The sequence below is a fragment of the Motacilla alba genome, chromosome 2 (genome assembly GCF_015832195.1).
Source record: "Motacilla alba alba isolate MOTALB_02 chromosome 2, Motacilla_alba_V1.0_pri, whole genome shotgun sequence".
In the NCBI taxonomy this organism is placed as follows: domain Eukaryota; kingdom Metazoa; phylum Chordata; class Aves; order Passeriformes; family Motacillidae; genus Motacilla; species Motacilla alba.
Genome location: NC_052017.1, coordinates 142,467,362 through 142,482,052, shown reverse-complemented (window position 1 = coordinate 142,482,052; position 14,691 = coordinate 142,467,362). Strand labels below are relative to the sequence as shown.

Genomic DNA, 14,691 nt, shown 5'->3' with positions numbered 1-14,691 from the left:
TTTCTCTGCTTCATGGTGAGGGAAGGAGGGATGAGCTGTTTTTTCTTTTTTGGGTGGGAGTCTCTCAGTTGTCCACATTGCTCAGCGTATCTGCTTCATTTGACAGCCGGTTCTGTCCTGCTGTCACCACTGCACTCATAAGTTCTTTCTGTTTTGGAGACCCTTGTGGCTTCTTGAGTTTCTCTATAGAAATGAAACTTTATCAGCCAAGGTAAGAAGTATAAAGCTGCTGTTTCTTCTGTCAGTAGAAAGAGTGGTAAAAAAAGCTTTTGCTACCCTCTTGGGGTTTTTGGTGGTTTGTTTGTGTGGGTTTTAAAATTTTTTTATTTATTTTTATTTTGAATCATGCTCATCACTCAGTTTTTCTTGGAAGCTTCTTTTTCAAAGAGAAATACTATGAATTAAGTTAATTCTGGTTAGAAAACTATATAGTTTAAAAAAAAAAAGAAGTGTTTATTCCTGGGTAAAGACCAGTAGCCTCTGCTGGTAGAGATTTGGTGGTTTGCATTTTCTTATGTTGGTTTATGTTCAGTTAATATTTGGCTGGCCAGCTTTTCAACTTGGAGGACTAGAAGTACTTCTGTTATAGAATAAATTTACTTATTTACTTACTCTCTCTTGAAAGTGTGGCATTCGTCGATAGTAAATCTCTCTTCAGTCTTAGGTTAGAGAAGGGAATGATCATGGGAGTGCTTTTGATCTCAAGAGTCAGTCTGGGTTTCTTAGAAGCACAGCTAGCTTCTGATGTGATATTGGGAATGTGACAAACATTGGTCTTCAAGCCTGCGGTACTTTCATGTGGGAAAGGACACATAAACAAAGATTTTAAACAATTAGAACCCCAGGTGCTGTTTCGGCCTTATGTATGCTTTTTGTGTGTTTAGTTATGTGATCTGTCAGCTCTGCCCACCTTTACCTCTGTGGGTGGATTTATTCAATTTAAGTCTCTCCAGTTCAAGTCAGAATTGTAGTGACACTTTATAAAAGAACACGAACTGCAACATGCTGAAGCACAGCTACGTGTGGGTGAGTCAGGAGAGAGCTGGAGTAGCAGCACTAGAAGGAAAAGGAAGTACAGTCATGATAAAACTTTATTTTAAAAGGGGGAAAAAGCAACCAACCTAATGAAAAAGTAAGTCAAAAGCCATCTGTCTCCAGAGGATGGATTGCAATAAAGTGATATAGTTTGTATCTTGGTACTGTCCTTGTTCATAGATTTTTGTGTCTGTATAAATCTGTAGCACCCATGTGCTTGGTGTGTCAGCACACTGTGCAGGTAGTCAGCTGGATTGTGTCTCAAGAACTACTCAAGCAGAGCAGTTTATGTGTAAAGCAAATTTGAGCTGATGTAGAACCCGCATGTACTTTTAGGAAACTAATATTTTAATTGCTGGTCAAAATATTTCAGTGATTTTTAAGCCCCTATTTTGGTCTCCAAGTGATACAGCCTTTGCTTATGCTCATGTTCCATCTGTTGAGGGCAGGTCCTCCCTGCCAGGGGACAGGCATGCACACACTGCCTCATCAGGGCACTTTGTGTTGCTGCCAGTTGTCAGGAAATAAAAAATGCTGTGTACAATAAAGTTCAATTTCTCACAATATATTGGATTTACAACACTGCCAGCATGTTTCAGTACTGCATAATTTTGTGGTTTTGATGTATATGCCATAGCTTCAGTGAAGGAACCAAAAATCACTCACTAAGTTCCAGTAATTTGTGTTTAGCTTGCACAGTTACATGGCTTTTACTTCCTCAGAGAACATGTCATCTTTGGTCTTAGCATGTTAAAAAAAAGAAAAAGTTGAAAATCAAATGCTTTCTTTAAAATGAAAAGCACAATTGTTGTGCTTAGAAATGGTCTATTTCCTGGTTCTGAATCAGTGTTAGAAAAAAAAAGCCCAACAAAAAACCACCAAAAACAACCAAATGTATTTATTTGGTGAAATGTTGTTCTCTGCAAAAGGATTGGTGTTTTGTTTTTGTCATGTGTTGTAAATGAGCACAAATTTCATTTCACAGTTCAAGATACTTCTTCATAATTTAATCATGAGAGAGATAAGCTATTTTATGTTAGTACTTCAGTGTATCTCTTTTCAAGGACAATGCTCTATCTTGTGCTACAACTTTTTGAAAGTCCAGAGAAGAAAATTGAAGACAGTGAGTGAAAGCCTTGTTAGCTATGTCTGAGCAGTCATCATAGGGCTTTATAAATACCCTAACTCTTTGAAGTGCTTGTGCTTCTGTGTAGTTTTTTTCTTGATTTAAAGCTGGTTTATTTAAGGTATTTTTTTCCTCCTTGCCTTAGGCAGTCCCAGAGTATGAATTTCTACACTTCATCTGCTGCCCTTCACTGAAGGAGGGCACCTCGTAAAAGTATTTTCTGTCTTATCAGGCGGTTATTGTGTGTAACATCATCTCTGCCTTGCTGCTGTCAGCTGTGCTCTGCCTCAGAAATTGCTGAGGCTGCTCTTGCAGGGCTGGCTCCTGGCGGAAATGTGGAGGCTGTGTCCTGCCTGCAGTCTGTAATAGAAGTAACTGCAAGGTGGGGTTCATGCTCTTGTTTTACGTTTGCTCAGATCGTTTCACTCTCACTGCTCTGTCCTTCCTTATCATCTTTTATTTAGCACTTACATAAAAGGCTCTTTTTGCGTGTACTTCAGGAAATATCTGACATAGATAACATTCTTTGTGTTTTCTTTTGCTCTTACCAGCTATACTTTTCACTGCTTTTTGTTTCCCCTGAATGCTCCTATACCAGAAAGTTTAAAGTAACTAAAAAGAGCTATTAGTAAAGTCTAATTGAGTAGTACAGTAGGTTTGGTTGTTATCCTACTGCTTCTTTCATTTAGCATCATTAATATTTGTAATTGTCTCTGAAGAGCTGAGGCTAGAACTGCCTGAAAAGGAAGTTGTTTGCATTTTTCACAGAATCATAGAATGGTTTCAGTTTGGGTTGGAAGGGACCTTAAAGATCACCTAGTGCCAAGCCTCCTGCTCCTGATGGAGAGCCTGTTTATCAGTTCTGAATTCAGGGCCAGTCAGGTCCAGAGAGGTTTTCTTTGAACTGTGTTGTGGAATTTGGGATGGCTTGTTGAATAGGACATGGCTTCCTTTCTTTCTTTTTTTTTTTTTCTTTCCTCCTTTATGCTGCTTCTCAGGGTTTCTCAGTACTTGTAATTGGGGCAGACTGTAGTAGTCTGGTTTGCATTTCTGACAAATACTCCTTTTGGGTCTGGGTAAAGTTTATAGTGCAGAAGCAAACTGTTCTTCTTTGTGAGGAGCCATGAGACACTACTCTTTCCCAAAGCAGTACTTCCAGGGAAAAAAAAAAAAAAAATTGCAGTAAAACTGATCTACAAGGTCAATACTTCAAACTTTCTAATATCATTTGAGAAGAACTAAATTCAGCCTTTACTGCCCGAAATTTTGCAATGGAATACAATTTTGCATTTCTTAGTTATATGGCAGGAATTCTAAAAATCTGCCTTGGCTTTTGTCATTTTTCTTGAGCAAGTTTGAAAAAGGTAGGCTTTTTTTTTTTTCTTAGACATGTGGAGTCAATATCCTTCCTCCTCCAAATTTTTTAGGTTGCTTACAAAAAGGAGCCTCTAGGCGAAGTTTGTCTGACACAGGAGCCCTGTCTTCAGCCTGGAAACAGTGATAGTTCCTCCTTTGCCTATAGCACCTCTGACAAGTAGTTAATTCTCTGTACCTTATGAAGTGAGACTGATTTAATCTTTAAATAGAAATAGTATGGTCATGGTTTTGAAACATGCTGCATTGTTGTTTAATAGCTAGCTACACTTCAAAGAAATTATTTTGGAAAACACTTGTGGAGGTTCAGCCCCAGAACTATCCCATCTTAATGAGACTTGCACTTCCTGCTGTTGACTTACATGTATTTTATCTGACTGTGTTTATAGAAAACTGCAGCACATATAAAGACTGAAACAGTAATATTGGTACCTTTGACTTTCCCAGAACAGAAAAGATGGAAATGTATTACCTAGTCTATTTGCCTGGTAATAGGGGATCTGTTCTATCTGCTTATCATATTTATAAGAAAATAATTGTATTTACATTTGTCTCATGGACCATCTTCTGACTCACTATGCATATTCTATTGCATAATACTTGTAAATATACTATTTATAATGCATCAATATAAAATATATATTTAAACACATGATATGAAATATTCTGGGATATGCAAGTATTTTTTTCGGAATTCAGTAGATGGAGTATGCGACAGAAACAGCTGTACCAGCTGATCTGAGATTTTTTTGTTTGTTTTGTTTTTGTTTTAGTTGAATGAGATGCTCTAATCCCAGTTGCTTAATTGTTCTGGTCATACAGATGTTCAGGGTAAGTGATTTGAAAAGGTCCATCTATTTCAGTGTGATGAAAAGAACTGTAGTTGTCTATTGCATAAATAGAAGTAGTCATCTAAAGCTTGGACTTACCTAAGTTCACAGTTCTGCTTGCCCCAGCCTGTGTACTGGTTGGGCCACACAAAACAGGCTTGTGAAACTGGTCCAGACTTCAAACAAACTGCTTGTGGGCTTGTAGTAGTTTTAACCAGTGAACTTACCCATGTCAGTCCAGTGGTGTTGCTGTTGGTAGAGCACAGGAAGTAAGGCAAGAACTGTTTCAACTCTGGCAGTCCTGGCTTAAAATATTTTATTTAAAGTGCTAAAGAGGACAAAGGAAATAAACACATATCTTAATTTTATACTTTTGAACTTACTGTATAAAAAAGCTTTGTCTTTATAGCTAGTTGAACTGTCTGCTTTCTCCCATGTGAGGGTGGTTGGGTTTTGTTTTGTTTTTTTTTAATTTTAAATGCAGTAAATAGAGTAATTTGTATTCCAAATGAGGAATTTGTCTGCATTATTCACTCATAAATGTTAACGCCTTTCATTTATCTTGGAAATCCTTTGAGAAAGTTGTCTGGCTGTGAAGAGCATCAGGTTTTGCTTTGAACAGGAAAAAAGGTGTGCAGTTCTCTTGTCTGACACAGCAGAAGATGAGCCAAAGAATTGAGCTGTGGCCTTTGGCAGTTCAGTATCTTCCCCTGAATGCAAGGCTTTTCTGTTAAAGGGTTTTTTTGGTTTGTTTTTTTTTCTTTTACCATGTTTTTTTAGCTTTCTAAAAGGAGACCTAAGGATGTGACTCAACCTTGCAGAAGGAAGGAAACATGAAATGTAGGCTGCTCTCCTGTTCTGAACTTACAGCAGACCTTTGCAGAGGGCTCTGTATTGTTGCTAAATAAGTGTAGAGCTGCTGTACTGTGCATGGCAGACAGGGAGAGCACGGCAGTGTGAGTGTCCTGGCTTCATGGAAAAGACACTGCATGTAATGACATCTTGTGTGTCACTACAACAAAAGTAACCTAATCTCAGTCCAAAGGAGTACCAAATCCCATTCTTCCTTCCCCATGTTTTTTTGGTTGTGGGAACAAAATGCTCTGTATCCTTGCTGGTATGAGAGGAGAGTTTGAGGTGGTGGATTTAGGTGTGCAAACAGGAGACATGTGGGTAGGAGGTTGATAATACTACTGGTTCTCCATTTTTATAGATACTTTAATCATTTTGTCACTTAAGAGATCTTAACATGATTATTCCTGTCATCTGTTGCTCCAAAATAAAGTTGTATTCAATACAAATTTAGAAACCGAAGTTGCTATAATAAATATTAAACTTCTTGTTTTATGATAGTTTTCTTTGTCTAAAATAGTATGCTAGCTAAGGAGCAGAAGTTCCTTCTTTATTCCACTTTCCTGGGACTATGGACTATATCAGAAAAAGATACCTTCTTCATAGCGTTACTGTAACTGGGTTTGTTTTTGCCTGACTGGGGGCATGGACAATGTACTGAAGTAAAGTTTTATTATAAGCAAAAAACCAAGGAAAAAACTCCAAAAAGTCAGCACAAATCACAACTGGTGGTATCTCTGAGCCAGGGGAGAGACTTGCACAACCATACAAGCAGCTTCTCGTGGCAGCTGAGGCCATTGGTGGTTCCCAGTACTTTGGTAGTAGGAACAAAATTTTGGGAGCAACTGAGACCTGGTTGATGGCTGATCCAGGACTTCTGCGCTGCGTTCTTGTTCTTGGTCTGTTGTGCTCCAGCTGGAGCTACAGGGTAAGTGAAAAAGGAGAGACCTTCAGGGAAGTAGAGATAGAAGGAGAACAGGTGGTGGAAGATGGACTTGGTTAAAGCTGCAACCTTGTGGGCTTAGTGTTGGATTAATGATCTGTTCAGGTGCCATTTAAAAAAGTACAGTCATCCAGGGCTTTAGGAATAGATTAAAGAAATTCCTTGAAACTTCTGTAGATTAGCCTTGTTCCTATAAAGGTTGAAGAGTCCAAAAAACCCTGCCATACCATCACTGCCTTTTCTGCTTGTTTGCAGAGATTGTGTCTGCATGGATTTCATATATGGTTGACCTAGTTTCTTGGCTAGCAAACTAACATATATGTATGCTTTTTGTAAAAGCTGGTTATAGATCAAGCTAATGTGTAAGGTGATTGGAAATCTTAGCATGTAAATGTAGTTTACTTAGAACTTGATTTTAAGGAAATTGAAGGGCAATGTGGCAAAGGTATATTTAATAAATGATATAGCACTGGCTGACAGAATCAGGAACTTTTCTTCACAACACTGGTAGTTGGCACCCAGTTATCAGGCAATATCTGTAAAATAAATCCAGCTGGTTTTTCCCCCTCCCCTCATAGAGTACCCAACTGGGCTGTGGCACTTACTGTCACTATTGGTTGGAGAGGCTGAAGATGTTCATATCAAATGTGCAGGGGTAACTTGTAGTTCATGCAGTCTTTGCATTTCCTCTGAAGTAGTCACAAGGATATTTCTCTAAATACCTGCTGTTGGACTAGGTGAGTACTTCGTGTGAATCATTTTGGCTGTTTATACATTGCATTTCTTACATATGAGTGTAATGGGTAATTGTCTGTGCTCAGTGTCAAGGTCCTTTAACATTTAAAGAGAAAATTCAGGGCTTTTCTTTGTAGGATTTTAGCAAGGAGACAAAGAAAGGATATTCCATGAAAATATCATGTTACAGTGAGGATATTCAGATTTAAATAATGCTTGAGTTTATATTTTTTGTAAAAATAGGAAGATGTCTGTACTTATTCTTGTATCAGTGCTGAAAATCAATGTATTTAAAGCTAGTGGTAGTGCTGTTGTGATACGATTGTGAGATGTTTTTGACACCAAAGAATCGAGAGTGAGGGAAGCCAATCACCTTTTGTTATTAAAAGCCCTCTAGATACAAAATCCTGTACCTTGAGGGCTGTTTGTGAAGTAGCCCTAAGTGAGGATCTGATATCATTCCTGTGGTAGTCTTCATTACAAAAGATGCTGAATGATTATTTATGTATCACTTTTCAGGGTGGAAGGTGATTTTCTGAAGCTGATGTGAGGCTCTAATCAAACCCCTCCTCACCTACATACTGGCATCAGTCAACTTGTTTGCATTTATGCTCTGCAAATCCAAATTTTATGGCTAGGTTAAGCTTCAATTGGAATTTTTCTTTTTTTTTTTTTTTTTCTTTTTGCTACTGTATACAGCAGGAGGAGCAGGTTAACCTGCTGAATGGAAAAGAAACAAGTTAACAAGTTCTCCCTCTTTTGTTTGTGTGACACTAACAGTGCTAAAAGTGGAGGGAGAGAAGGACAGGAAGAAAATACTTGTTGATTAACAGCTACTGTAATTTTCAAACAGAGCTGCACTTACCCTGTTAGTATTGTTTAGGATGCAGTTGTACAATTCTTTATAAAGGTAGTGCTGTATTTATTGTGTGGTTACTTTTTCGTGCCAGTAGTGTTTTCTTTATTTTGTGAGAATACTATAAAAACTGAATTGTTGATACTGATCTGCACGAAACAGAACTTGATGGGCACTGCTGCTTGAAAGTGGGATTTTTCTGCTACCAGATGTAGTTCAGGATTTTTAGTTATAGTGATTCTTGTTTGTGTTTAAAATATTGTGTAAACTGACTTTTTGTAACTATTTTGGTGGCTTTGCTTTTTTTCTGATGTTAATAGCCTTTATGTAGTTCAACATGCTACATGAAAAAATGAGTAGCAATGGTGCAGCAAAACCTTAAATAATATAACACAACCAACTTCCCACTACACCACAGCTTCCTACCCATCCCCAGCCCCCCAAGCTCCACCTTAGGGCTGCAGTGGGTTTGGTTTCCCCACCCCAGTGCTGACTGAGGGAGCCCTGCACTTCCTGTGTGGTTTTGGAAAGGTGTTTTATGCTTTCCCCCCTCACTTCTCCAGCTGCCAGGCTGGGTCAGTGACAAGGCTGTCTCTACATCCCATCACATCTCCTGGGGTCCTGTCCTCATGGTGTTGAATTGCTTGAGGCTCAGGTCAGTGTGGGAGGTGTCAGGGAAGCTGCAGTCAGCAGTGAGAGCACACCAATGCTGTAGTGGGAGATGCCTCTGCCAGAGCCAGTCCCATGGGGACGATTCTTGGACCATCCCGGCTGACCAAGAAACATTCCAGTACAACTCACTGGGGAGTGGAAGGTCTCCTGCTGTGTTCCCAGTAGCTTGGATGTGGAGGGCAGCACAGTGTCTGAGTGAGTATGTTGCTGCCCAGAGCAGCAGGAGGCTCAACAATGACAAGTGCAAGGTTTGGAACCTGGGTCCTGGCAAGCCCTGGTATCAATGCAGGCTGGGGGATGGAGAGGTTCAGAGCAGCCTTGAGAGAAAGACTTGGGGGTGTTGGTGGATGAGAAGCTCCACATGAGCCATCAACGTGCACTCACATCCCAGAGCCAGTGTTCTGGGCTGCATCCCCAGCAGCAGGGCCAGCAGCTCAGGGGAGGTAATTCTGTCCCTCTGCTCTGCTCTCTGCTCTCATGAGACCTCATGTGGAGTACTGTGTCCAGCTCAGGAATCCTCAGCACAGCAAAGACATGGACTTGTTGGAGTGAGTCCAGAAGAGGCCCATAAAAACAACCAGAGGGATGAAACACTTTTTCTTTAAAGGCAGGTGGAGAGAACCGGGGTCATTCAGCCTGGAGAAGAGAAGGCTCTGGGGAGACCTTAGAGCACCTTCCAGCATCCAAAGAGAACTTGTGAGACAGATGGGGCCGGACTTTCAACATGGGCCTGTTGCACTAGCACAAGACCACTGGTTTTAAACTAAAAGAGTCCAGATTTAGACTGAGGGAGAAATGTTTTGCAATGAGAATAATGAAACACCAGCACAGGTTGCCCTGGGAGGCAGTAAATGCCCCATCCCTGGTGGCATTCAGGGCCAGGTCTGAGCAAGCTGATTGAGTTGAGGATGTCCTTGCCCATGGCAGGGTGTTGGACTAGATGATGTTTAAAAGTCTGTTCTAACCCAAGCCATTCTGATTCTGTGCTTCTTGGCAAGAAGTGATGCCTCGGTAAAATCTGTTTTGAGATGTTTCTCTATCTGGTGATGTGTGTTGATTTTGCCTTATGCATTCATGGTCTGAGTTCTGTTTTTGTTCTGTCGAGTAGTTGAGAATCAGAAAAACAACTTGAAGCAAGTTAACTTTTGGACTTGTGAGTGTTTTGCTCTATTACGTAGCTTTTGCCCTCCTTCACCATTAGGAAAGAAGCAGTAGTTGCATAAACACATAGTTTAATCTTCTCAACTGGGAGAATTGAAATGAACTTTTCTCCAGCTAAAAATGATGAACAGTTTGGCCTAATCTGAAGTCTGTCAGAGGCAGTCAATGAAATGTTGTCAAGGAAAGCTAGAGTTTAACTCACTATGCTTTATATATTCTCTGTGCTGCCAGGGAAAGTAGCCTGGGAAACTGTAGGCATATGTACTGCTGGCAGTTATGGAATATCCTAAAGATCCAAGATTTTGTTGATTTGCATTTCATGTTAAACATAAGTCCTACCAAGAAGTTAAGCAGGACATCCTTCCAGGATCACATTTCTTTCAAACCAATGCTGTACTTCTGATCCTTTCAGAAATCTGTTCCAAATGTGACATACTTCTGCACTGTAGCCATTATTTAAGACCTTGGTTTACTAACCTGTTGTGTCTAAGCAAATTTGTGTTATGTACTGGTCTCCCAGATAGTACTGACAGACTGTCCTGTTTAAATAAAATTGGGAATCGCAGTCTTTGTAGTTGTGTCATATTCTCAAAGAAACACAAACTCTAAACTGTATCTTAGTATAAAACTGATATAAATTGTGCATGTAAATGAAACAGTAATTTGGCAGTATTTGTAAGTGACTTTTTTTCAACTTAAAAGGATTTTGATTGCTGAGTAGCAGCTTTTTGTGCATGTGTGTAAAGATGAGCAGGAAATGATGGCTGTCCCAGCTGCACGGGGGCACGTTTTGCTGGCTACTGTTTAAGTAACTGACACGGCCCTGTAAAAGGTGTCTGGGGAAATGAAATACCAGCAAATTCTTTTTGCTGTTATCTGTGTTGTACTAGGAAAAAATACTTTTTTCTTCTTTTTATCTCAGTATTCATTAAACACCACTTGGTTAGACCTTACTTTAGACATCTACGTATAAAACTCTCTCATGAGAATGGACTGTATTTTTCTTCCCATGATACAGCTTGAAGTGAGGTTAAGTAGGAGGTCTAGGCTCAGCTGTATGAAAGATAGGTTAGAAAATAGATGGGTTAGTTAGGTATGAAGGTTAGAAAAAGAGAAGAGAAACCAAACTAAAACTCACTGATAATAAATCTCTGGTGTGTAAACTCAGAAGATAAGACAGTCTCACTATGTAAGTGTTCATGGTAGCAGAGTTGAGTTTTATGGGAAATTCCTGAGTACCTGACAGTCTCTGTGGTGGTGCAGTCTTTAAAGAGTAAAGCCAATGGGAAAGAAACCTTGATTTATTCTTAGGAGTTGGGAGGAATTGTGTTGAATACATGAAAAGTAAATCTGAGATCTGTTTGAGGATGTGACTGTTAAATGTTGACTGACTGTCATGCTTTTTGTGTCAAGGGCTGTGTGTGCTTGGGATTGGAGTTAGGCTGAAGCATTTGTGTGAATGGCAATGCCTTTGGAATTAAAGGTGGTTGATGAAAGTTGCACTTTTAACTCTAATCTGTAAACAAGAAAGTTGAGATTGTTTTTAATGATTAGATGGTGGAAAGGTGTAAGTGTATACAGATATTAAATCCTGCAAGTACTTGACAGGCAGAACTCCTCTCTTGTATCGCAGACATTGATGGAATTTTGACTTTGGTGAAAAGACAGGCTGCTACATAACTCATAACTGCAGCTGTTTTCTTGGAACCAGTTGCATCATTAACAGCTTGGCTTTAACTGTGTTCCTGCCATGACAGCCTTCCACCCTCCTGATTTTTATATTTTTTTTTAATTTCCTGCTTTCTCAGAGCTAACTTTTCTGTGCAGTACAGCAATAAAAGATGTGTCTTCCCGTTTCCCTTGGGAGATAATGGGGGCTGGTGATAAAGTGGTTAATATTGCTTCCTACCACTACCTCTGTCCAGTTGCTCCTTCGAAGCTTAAATGAATTTGTCGTTCTTTTCAGAGTTTATAGTTCATTACGTTGATTTTCAATTTCAGTGGTTTTAAGTCTCAAAACCTTCTATCTCAAGGCTTTTCCTCTGACAGTATCAAGCTTCTAAAGAAGTAGCAATAATTCTTAGTAATCCAATCTCAATGAATGGTTGTCAGTGACAAGTTGTTTGTGAGGACCTGGATGGGTTATGTCTGTAACTGTCCTGAGAAAATCCAGCATCCTTCCTGCTTTTAGATGTGTTTCAAAGAAAGGAAAAGCTGGTATTTCAGGCCAGTTAACCTTATTTTTGTTGGGAGGAGAAGTGGGCATTTTCAGGTCGGATGACAGAACAGATCTTTAAGGTATGAGCCGTTTACTGTCTTGCAGATACTTTTTATAGGATATCCTGCCATCAAAGTTGTGAAGGCAAATGCTTTAAATAAAAGTTGGGAGATAAATTTAATCCTGTGATCTCTGTCACAAGCAATCTTCACTATCAGAGTGATTCAGGAGTAACATGAGATTGATTGCCCTGATGCCTGCCTTTGAATTCTGTACAGTTGTGCTAGTTTAATATTAGTTTTGTATGTACTTTAGAATATAAGGAGAGACTCCCTTCACCTACAAGGAGGTATTGACTTCACCCTTTTTCTTTGCCTGTTCATATATGTACTACAAAATTGCATTAACAGTTTGTATGCTATCTCCTCACTGAAAGCATCCAGGAATGGCATTCCTTGATTTTTATCTCTTTTCTGCCATGGAAGAGAACAAACTGCCAAGACTTCTTTGCCAATTAAAAATACTCTTCTGCATCTCTTTCTGCACTGTCTAGAGACAGTGTAAATTAAAGAATCTTTAACAGTACAAGTACATTAATCTAGACTGACTGAGCAGATACTGGGACTTGCTTAACTTCCCCTTTTAGTCAAGTAACAGAGGTAGGCTGAAAGCCTGTCTGCTCTTAACTGTGGTACAGTACAGCTGTAAAAATTTATGTTTGGAGCAGTTCTGAGCTAAGAGAGTTATAAGAACAAGGCTGGTAGCTGCAGATACTTCTTCATTTTGCCCTCAGGTAAGTGCAAAGTTTATTCATATTTGAATAATTTGTCCAGGGACTTACTTCCATATACAGAGATTTCTCCCAGCCTTGTACTATTTGGCCTGGTCTCTTCTCCTCATATAGTTGTAGGACATTTTTTTGGTCTTTCTTAACTAAGCTGTGGATCTGGAGTTGCTTGCTTTTTAATAGTGTCTGTTTTAGCCTCTGAGTATCAATTCTATAAAAAGGGAAAAGTGGACTTGGTTAGAATTTTTGAAGCGGAAGCAAAGTCTTAAGGGTCAGTCATTTCAGAAGTGCTCATTTTCTCTTAAAATATCCAGCTTGGCATTTTTGAAGAGTAAACAGGCCAAAAGTAAGTTTTTTATTCTTCAGCACACTATGGAGAAGGCTGAAAGCTATGAATTTGCATGTTGGGAATGGTGTTTATGGTGTTGACTTTAAACTGTGTTGCAACACTCTTGAATATGCGTGATAACAATGCTTGCACACCAGAGAAGCCTGGTGAGGGTGAGGGAGCAGGCAGCTTGATGGCAGATCCAAAGTCATGAACAGTCACATAGATAATACAATATATTAAAGCATTATTAATACTCAAGCTTTCAAAGCATTTCATAGTTAAGAAAACTTTTGTGGAGCTCTGATCTCTGATGAAAGGTAGCAGTAGATTTCGGTTAAAACACTCAACTGTTACGTTACTCTCTATAGAGCATGTTTCTCTGTGTTAACTTAGGAAGGGTGCTGATGTGGCTGAGTGCAATTTAGGGCATTTTTTTGTAAAGAGGGCATGATGTTTTGGGTTCTTTGCCTCACTTTTTTTTTCCCCATTGTAAATATCTAAAGTAGTGTAAGATGTGAAATGTATATCCAGTATTTAAGCATTTTATTTACTTACTAGGACTTGCAATGGAGAACTTTGACAGTCATAAAATTGATGGTATGAAATATTAATTCAATTCAAACCAGAAATTCTAGCGCTGTCCTTCTTTTGTGGATGCAAAGACAGCAGCTTTGTGGGAGCCTGGAGTGCAGTGACCGTAGTGAAAAGTTCCCATCAACAGCAGCATTCTGAAGAGTAGAAAGAATCAAGTATAGCCATCTGTGGGCTGGTTTCTGGTTATGTCTCTTTTTCTGTCCCTCTCCCTTACCCCTTTTTTGTCCCTATCTCATCTTAAGTACACTTCTTTTCACCTTGTGGATCTTTTGAACTTCCATGTCACTTTGTGTGTGATGTAATTCTGCCTGAGTTTGTGTGCTGAGGAATGATCCCGTTTGCCATTTCCCTGCTCTTGCAGTCACACGTCTCAGAGGAAGTAAAGTCAGTGTTCTGCCTTTGGGCTGGCAGAGTTAGGGCTTATTATGACAAAAAGTAGGAGGAGCTGCAGTTGAAGGAGGCTGAGAATCACTGCCTTTAAGCAGTAGCTTTTATTGTCTAGTAGAGAAGTTATAGTTCTGTTTTCTGACATAAATCTGCTTCAGTGGCTTGGCACTACCCCAATATACCTTTTTGGAACAGTGATCCTTGACATAAGTGAGTGCTGAAGCAGCTCTTTCCCATTGCAGGCAGAGTGCTCAGTGGAAGAAAATAAGTCTGTAAAATACTGTTTGATAATTCCTTATGATAATCCAAACTTTGGAAGTGTGTACAAGAGTTTAAGGTAAGGAAGACATTATTTCCTCAGAGTTTAATTTCCTACCACGTGTTGCTCTTGTGGTGCCATTTGTGTGCAAAAGGCAGCACCTGGGGCTCCAGAAGCTGCCTCAAATGTGGGATTTCTCAGTGAATTAGTTCTTGTTATTGTTGTGTTCTGGTATTAACAGGATGTGATACCTTTTAGGGCAATGTCTGTGTGCCTGAAGTTACATGTTTTGTATCTTCTCTTGTGATATGTTGTATTTGCTGGTTTCAGAGTAGGCAGAGGACCGTAGCTGCTCATGCGCTCTGCTGTCTGTTAGGAATGTGACACGGAACCAGAGTTAGAGATGCCACCTTTCTGAGATATCCTTGTTTCATTGTCTGGCCCTTCAGAATGTTTTTCATGGCCTCATGAACTACTTAATGACTTCTCTGTTTTGTCATAAGCATGGTGTTTATGGTCACAGAGGACAGT

The 14,691-nt window shown here is 39.5% G+C and overlaps 1 protein-coding gene across 9 annotated transcripts in view; it reads left to right on the top strand.

The window, feature by feature from the left end:
• CYRIB (CYFIP related Rac1 interactor B) overlaps positions 1–14,691 on the top strand; it is a 95,346-nt gene that overhangs the window by 29,248 nt on the left and 51,407 nt on the right. For 2 of the 9 annotated variants that reach the window (XM_038127157.1, XM_038127163.1), the window contains exon 1: positions 14,144–14,238. The exons of 6 other annotated variants lie outside the window; for them this stretch is intronic. The gene's annotated coding sequence lies outside the window, so the exon portion shown is untranslated. Of the gene's footprint in view, positions 1–4,329; positions 4,367–14,143; positions 14,239–14,691 lie in introns of those variants that run through there. One more of the 9 variants, XM_038127159.1, reaches the window with a different exon arrangement.